Source organism: Pseudonaja textilis, chromosome 2 (assembly GCF_049901715.1).
Source record: "Pseudonaja textilis isolate UNSWEBS1 chromosome 2, rPseTex1.2, whole genome shotgun sequence".
Lineage (NCBI taxonomy): Eukaryota > Metazoa > Chordata > Lepidosauria > Squamata > Elapidae > Pseudonaja > Pseudonaja textilis.
Window position 1 is genome coordinate 208,543,862 of NC_141991.1, and position 8,320 is coordinate 208,552,181.

An 8,320-nucleotide genomic window follows, 5' to 3' on the forward strand; every position below is an offset into this window, starting at 1 on the left:
GATTGGTGTTATATTTGGAAACAGGCATAGGAGTGCCTATCTGGAACTGGTAAGATTAGTGCCGTGTTCTCCATGGAATCCATTGGAACACGTTAAACAGTAAAAGTTATATTTAAAGAGAAAAGTGGAGTTCAAACTTGCTCATGAGAACCCTAGCCAGGTGCCAACGATGTGTGAATGAAGGTCTCTATAGATCTTGAACTTTAAAACTAAGCCAGTGCCTGCCGGGAGATCTAAGATAGATAGATAACCGTTTGGATCTTTAAAAATAAGCCAGCGATTGCTGGGAGATCCAAACTAGAAAGACAAGTGTTTAGATTTTTAAAAATATGCCAATGCCTGCTGGGAGATTCAAACTAAAAAGAGAAGAGACAGAACACCCAGAGACAGATAGTAAAAATCTAGTGCTTAACAATGAGTGTAACTTCAAGTAAAAGTATGAAGTTCACTAAAACAATTAGGAAGAATCCCAAATTGAAAATAGACCTGAGTAGTCCTTTAGGGAAAAATACTTAGAAGTTGGGAAGCCCCTTCATACAATAAGATGATTAGACATTGGGCTGACCAAAGAAGATATGGTTAATTTATGCTGTTAAGTGTGGTAGAAAGAAGAAAGAGTAAAGAAAAAATGGTTTGTTGTCCTTCCCACTTGGGGTTTAGCAGGTAATAAAAAGGCTTTGCTTGTCTAAATGGGAAGACTCAGATAATTTGACTTGATCAATTTGATGTGATTTCTATTAAAAATTCTTAGATGTGCATCTGTAATAATTGCATGCAGAATTGAATTGGATTGAATTGAAGAAAAATATCTTTTACCTGTGTATAGCCCCCATTTGGGGCTGCTGCAGCTCAAAACAAAACATAATTGTGACATGTCTGGCCAGCCAGAGAATTAAGTTGGCTTTTTGGATTGGACTTAGAGCTGTGGGAAGCAGGTAGGTGAGTGGTTAGGGCCCACAATCACATTTGTGATTGGAATAGCTCCTTGAGTTATCTCACTGCTCTGAGAACAAACTACAGTTTGCTAAAGAAAGAAAAAAATAGAGATTTAAAGGAACAATACCTCCCCAGGTCTGGAAATGTGTGTGTGTGAATGTATCAGTGTGTAATCATTTCCAAACCTGGAAGATGAAACCCTCTAATAACAGTACACAAAATTATTTAGAAAATGGAGCTCATTGGTTTGTGAAAAAGCTCTCAGAAAAGAATTGTAAGTAATGATTGATTTGCTGGGACCTTACAAACTAAAGCAGTTGGCAATCTAGTTCCAGTGGATTCAATAATTCAATAATAAGATTCAATAGAGTGGTAGATTCCTGTTCTAACTTTTTTATTTAATCTTATCAGTCAGTCTTTACTGATACATAAAGACAAGGGTAATCAACAGGAGCTCCAATTTTTGAAAAAGGGGGATTAACTCCACCAGTTACCTGTAAACTAGAATTTCTAAATAAGACTTAATGTTTGATTAACAACAAGAGTACCAGAAATACTGTTTATGGACCTATGTTTAGAAAAATAAGCATTTCTGACATAGAGCAAAATAAATTAAAATGAGTTGGGAAAATGAGAACTAAGCAAACATCTGCACTCAGTAAAGGGAGATACAGATTTTTTTGAGGAAAAATCCATCTGCAATATTAAAACAGTTGTATTTATCAAATATTCCTTGTAAATATGATTCAACTAAAAGACTGTTTTAGAATGTGTGCAGTAAGGATATTTTAGCAAGATGTGCATAAATTGTAAAATGTACCATGTCTCCTAATCATCCATTTTATGAACATAATTTAAAGGTAACATTTGGATTTAGATTGAGAACATACTTATTTTTAATTAAACATTCATTTTGTGAATTTGTGTCCAATTATAAAAGCCTTATATCTCCAGCTCTAATAACAAACAGCAAGATGAACTGTGATTTTGAGGAAATGTACTCTATATTTTTACCTCATTTGTTTTGTTAATTTCAGTCCCACTGTAAACATCAACTGTTCTAATGAAATCGATCAGGCAGACATGGATAGGGTGAATTCAAAGCTCTTTCATGCTATCCTTATTCAACATCAGTAGCTTAAATAAACCATTTTTAAATGTAAAGTTGGTCTAAGCTCTTGCATATCTCTATCAAAGTCACCTTCTTTACTTTCTACAATTACCTATAATGCCCCCTTATGGCTTGGGTTCTCATTAGTTGTGGAATCTGCCTAGCCAGTATATGCCATGTAGGCTAGAGCACAATAGATACCAATCAGCCAAGCAACCAAGTTGGAAGGAGATAGACTAGAAGCCAGCTTGCTTTCTGAAGTTGGAATGTCTTTATAATATTAACATTTTAAAAGGCTGTAAAAGCATTGCTCTGCTGCAGGATTTTAGATCAACAAAACCCCAGTTAGGTGGAATGCAGTTCTGAGAGTTTAATTGTGGTTTAACTTACTACGTTTTATAATTGTAAACAAGCTAGAAATTTGACACCAGATATAGAAATGATTATGTAAATAAATACACACTGCTAATATACACATTTCCAAAACAACTAATTTGCACCAGTGTGCCCAGCTGTGATTGCTGCTTCTTGAAAATACACTGAAGAATTGGAAAAGATACAAAAAAGAGCATCGAGAAGGTTACACTGACTTCCTTGGTCATAGCAATCAGTGTTCAGGATTTTAGTGAGTTGAGGAATATAGAAACTTGTTAAGTATTATGCAGGTTAGTGCCAAGAAAAATATCTCCTTTTATTATCCTAGGAGCACTGGAGGGTGCTGGGCCCAATCAAAACATACCAGAGATGGAAACATTTTTAAAGCTTTATTTACGTGCAAAAAAGGGTGCAGGGATTAATCACCATGCCATTAGCTTGGGTGAGCTAATGTAGCTACTCCACTACATTAGGCAAACAAAGACAAGTTTCTAAATATCTAATCACAGCCCAGCTAAATGTCATGCTACACTGGGATATTCAGGAAGCAGGAACGTTTGCACTTAACTAAATATACTTCAACAGCAAAACAAACCCATAAATTCTGAAATCACCAGCTAATTGTTAAATTCCCATAATGCTTTTATGTTGTTTCAGCATCTGGAGGTATATCTAAGACTTATCCAGTCTTATCTATGAGCTTTTGAAATGTTCCATTGTTACACTCACTGTCACAGCGTCGTCACATGACATATTGGGACTTTTTTCCTCTTCGCTAAACCGGGCGGGGGCACATGACCCATTCGGCCTGCCACCCGTGAGTTTGACACCCCTGCTCTAAAGCACTTGCAGTTAAGGTTTCTGCTAGTCTTCTAATTATGGATCAGATATGCTTATCACCTACTGTTCTCAGCTTAGCAACAGGCAGGGTCATCCAGGGAACAAACATGGAGAAGGTTGGTTCAGCTGGTCCATCATTTTTTCCAAGGGAGAGCCAATACTGATTTGCAGGTAATTTTGAACACACAAAGGAAGGCAAATATATGTGTCCCAGGATGTTGCAGGATCCAATCTAGGTTGGTCATCAGGACCAGAGGTTTAGTCTTCTAAGCTTTTGGACTCATGCTGGAGCCCATCCTCCGGGAATGTCTCTCTACCAGAATGTGTGATAGAGGATAGCAATTGCAATATATATATACCAATATATACCATTTTAGTGCTTTGCAGCCTTTTCTAAGTGGTTTACAAAGTCAGCATATTGCCTCTGACAATCTGGGTCCTTATTTTACCGACCTCAGAAGGATGGAAGGTTGAGGTGACTTTGAGACAGTGAGAATCGAATTGCTGACAGTCAGCAGAATTAGCCTGCAATGCTGCATTCTAACCATGTGCCATCACAGCTCTTCCCAAAATTGGATCCTGCAATTTTGAACTATTGTTTGCAAATATTTACTATGTTAAAATATTAAGCTGTAGAAAACCAGTACTTTCTTGAAAAGGATGCTAGTTAGCTGACAATATAAGATTGTTCTATTTTTGAAGTGGAAACATATGTTTTCCCCCACAAGCTAGAAGTCCTGGAACATAACTCTGACACCAAAAAGTAGTCTGTAATGGAAGGTCAGGAAATCCTACATGCTTAACATTATTAAATGAAATTGCCACCTGCAAATATATATTTGGACTGCATGTAAAAGTACTTCTACATTAAGACACACTGAAATGATTAAACATACATAATATTTGAATTAGGTCAAAGATGAACTAGAAAAATAACAGTATTTAAGAGTCTCAGAGCATCTATAAATCCAGGCATCTCCTACATTCCAGGTCTGGTAGTTGGCTCTAATCCAATAAACATAAGCTATCGTAACTTCTTAGCTTGCATTTAAAAAAGAAAATAAACACTTTTAATAATTAAAAAGTATTAAAATAAGCAGTTTAAATATGCTTGTAGAATGTGTGTGTGTGTATTTCTCTTTGCTAAATATGGGCAGCAGGGACATGCTCAAAAGTTTAGTTTTAAAAAGAAAAACAATTGTAATCATTCTGTAAATAGGAAAAGGAAAGTGAGTGTTGTGTTTCTGCTTGACAAATGAAGTTGTTTAGATCATGTTTGTATTTTTTGACCACCCACCAAGTGATAGAATTCATGAAAAAAACTAAGAGTAAAAATGTGGGATGGATGAAGAAGTATTTCACTGAAATATAATTTAACTTCAGAAAATGGCTGGCTGTATTTTAGAACAGGGGCTCAAATGGGACAAAAATAAGAGAAATTAGAAAAACATCTTGACTGGGTTTGTACATGTGTAGCCCTGATGCAATTTGTTTGCTTTAGGGTATTTGCCAGGACCCAGACACTGTGATTTATTTAATAAACTTTAGTTAAACCAAAATGTGATGTAGTCTGATATGCAAACTTCATCTATATGCACTGCAGCTTAGGCTTATCTAGAAAGAGCCAATTATCTGGAGCAATTGCAAACATTCAGAAACTTTGGTATTTGTTACAACTTTGACTTCTTCCAAAGTTATTCAGATTCAAAAACAAGATCTTCATTTGTTAATTGAGATGAGCATTGTGTAATTAGTAACCAAATAGAAATGTTTTCCTCAAAATTTCATTTTTAAAAATATTATTACCCCGTATTTCATAAAACAAAATAATCCAAGTAAAATGACAATAGGATTGACAAAAGAAAAGGTGACTGATGTTAGGGGAACTAAATAAAAACACAAAATTTATCTAGATCATCCAGGGACAAAGACCAAAGGCAAATAAAGGTTTTACCCTGTATGTGGGTGTCTGCTAGAGAGGGTATTTGCCTTCTGGATGCCAAAATTCATAGCTGTCATGACTATAACTCAAGGTGTGAAAATATCCAGTGCACATCCGGTTTGACTTTAAGGGATGAGTTACAATTATTGAAGTCACCAGTAATATATTGTCAGAAATTACAGCTGCTTTTTTTTTACTGCTTATATCTACAGTAGACAAAGAACAGCTGAATTTTGCAGATTTTGTCATTTTATGAACACTTCTAGCTTTTTTAAATGAAGTGGGTCTAGGATCATAGGAAAGCATCTTTGAATTAAAGTGATTGTACAAACTATCAACAAATTAATATTTCATGCTTATCTGCAGAGGTAAAAAGAATGCTGCCTATGCTACTCCAGGCGTTTTTAGGGAAGATGGATTCTGCAGACAAATTTCATTCTGCTTTGCACACTAATATAACCAATTCTTACTTCATTCAAATCCAGTGATTTTTCTTTTTATGGACATCTTTCAGTTGGAGTTTCCTTAGACATAGTTGGCCACATAAATCTCACATATAAACTATCTTTGGCAGAAGAGTTCTTGTTCCAGACTGGCAGAAGTTTCATCCTAAATGGTTAATTCTGGTACAGAATCTCCTTCCATAACAGTTTCTATGTCTATTCTCTTTTCTTCACTTATCATGGCTGGAACTGTATACACTTTATCTTTATATTGTTTAAATGAAAAAATGTAAAAATATTTTCAATTATTAAATTCTACCATTAGTACCTAGATATCGTTGGCTGATCTTGAAAAAGTTATGCAGTGTCAAAACTAGTCAACTATACAGATGGGGGACCACTAGGAAAGTTCTACCTAGACAGGGAAGAAACAAACACATCTGGAAAAAAGGCAACAGCAAAATGCTTCCATACTGTTGCCAAACAAATGATATGGGTACAGCCACGTAGTCATCAGAATTTAAACTCAACTGGAAGGAACCTTTAGCTTTTATCTTGTTCCCAAAGCCATCAGTGTAACTATCTTAAGTTTGGAAGGGCCTGTGCAGGTAATATGACACTGTGATTTGATTAAAATACAGGATCGAAGAATCCTAATGGCTACTGGGGATTGCTAAAAGGCTCAAGCCACTCCCCAAAAAACAGAGATATACCTTGGAAATCACCAAACTTTACCCATTTGTATAACTAAGTTGTTAAACCATTCAAGCCTTCACTTGCACTATAAACATGGATTTTAAAAAAGAAATGGATGGCTGAAGCTACATTACTTACTTCCTAAACATAAGCCCATAACAATAATCAGTGCAGAGTCCACATAGTATTTTCTTCAAAGCAATCTATTCCGTCTCACTGGGATTAATACAACCCCAAATTTTAAAATTTAACAGATTAATATTAGCTGCAGGTTTTTGTTTGGTGATGGAACTGCTCCTTTCAATTTTTGCTCCATACTCCTTTCCAAGAGATGCCTTTTTTATCTTCCAGGTCCTGCAACATTTGCTGTCAATCTTTTTGGCAAAAACATGTATTTGAAAACAAGTTTGCTGCCAGAAGATTACAGACGAAAGCCTGAATGTTGAGCATTGGACTATTGCAGGGCAACAGTTAACACTAACTAGCCTTTTTGAAGGTTATGCACAACTGTCATTACCAAAAGCTCAAGAAGGTTGTTACTAAAAGTGATTTGCTTAGTTTAGTGTTTTCTAGATAAACCACATTTTGACTTAGTTTAGTATGTTAGTTTAGTATGTTAGTAAAATAGAACAAGATTTTTTAAACTTGTTCAGGCCATGGAAACAAGATAGCTCAAAAATAAAATAAAAATTTCTGCCTCTCCCTCAAGAGACAAAGCTCTGGTGACTGAAAATGGCCAATAAACAAAACTTGAGCTAATTGCCATTAATTGGACAAAAAGACAATTAGGAGATCAGGAATTACTGCCAGAACATCTGCCTTGCCCACAGAAACCTTCAGTTGACCTTCCCCAGAGGAAGAGGAAAGGGAGGGGCAGGATGGCTTTGCAAAAGACAGGTCAGGCATGGATAAGTAATGGCTGTGTTTTTGTTTTTTTGCAAGATTAACTCCCAGAGCCAATGTTCTCCTAGATCAGCTGATCTCAAAATATGGTCTGGGGATCCTTGAGGTTAGATTTAGGGAGAACCCTTCAGAAGCTCCATGAAGACAAAAATATTTTTAAATTGCTCAGTTTAAATTTCTAATTGACAAATTAGATTTCTAATTGATATTGACAATGACCTACACAGACAGTGACCTATTGACACATAACCCACATAAAACAAACATCTTTGGGGATCCTTGATCAGTTTTAAAGAATATAAAGATGACTTAAAGAAAAATGTTTGAGAACTATTGCCTTAAATAAAGGCTGTTGCCATCATTTTTTGCCCTTTCTGCTATACCTTAAGAAAAGTACTTCAAGTGCCCCGGCTGCATTTGGTTGAACTTTTTAAAAATTACTTTTCTTATTTGCCTCAAATCTCTCATGGAGGCAGGAGGAAGAGCTGCAGCTTAGACAACCATCATGCAAACGGTAACTAAACTCACAGAAGAGGCTTGGGAAGTCTTGGAATCCTCTCGTTTTCTGGGAAATAAAAGTAAAGGAGAGGAAAAACGCTTTCAGAATCGCAAGACTGATGGCAGCCTTTTGATGGTCCAAAGAAGCAGAAGCCACAAATACTAAAATTACATTTCTTGTAAGGATATAGTGAAAGAAACTTACAAGTCTCACCTATTGATTGCCATGTCTCCTTCCCCAGCCTCTACCTCACAAGCATCCAAGTCGCTCCTTCAGCCTTGCTCCTTCAACCTCACCTTTAAAGAGATCAAATTTCACCCTTCTGTTCCAATGCAGTCAATTGTTGCTCAATTGTTGTCAAGCAGTGTTGTCAGCTGATTCGGTGCACAGCCAAAGGGAGGCAGGAAAGAAGTAAGGGATGCAACCCTATTTTCTCTTGTGTCCTGCAACCCTCAGGTTTCTGCAACTGTAGACCTGCAACTTTCCCAAATTTCATTCCCATGTGAGATGTGTCCCAGCATTCTGTAGGTTAGCCTTTTTAAATAATTTTTGCTTCAGTAATTGTTCCCCTGTAT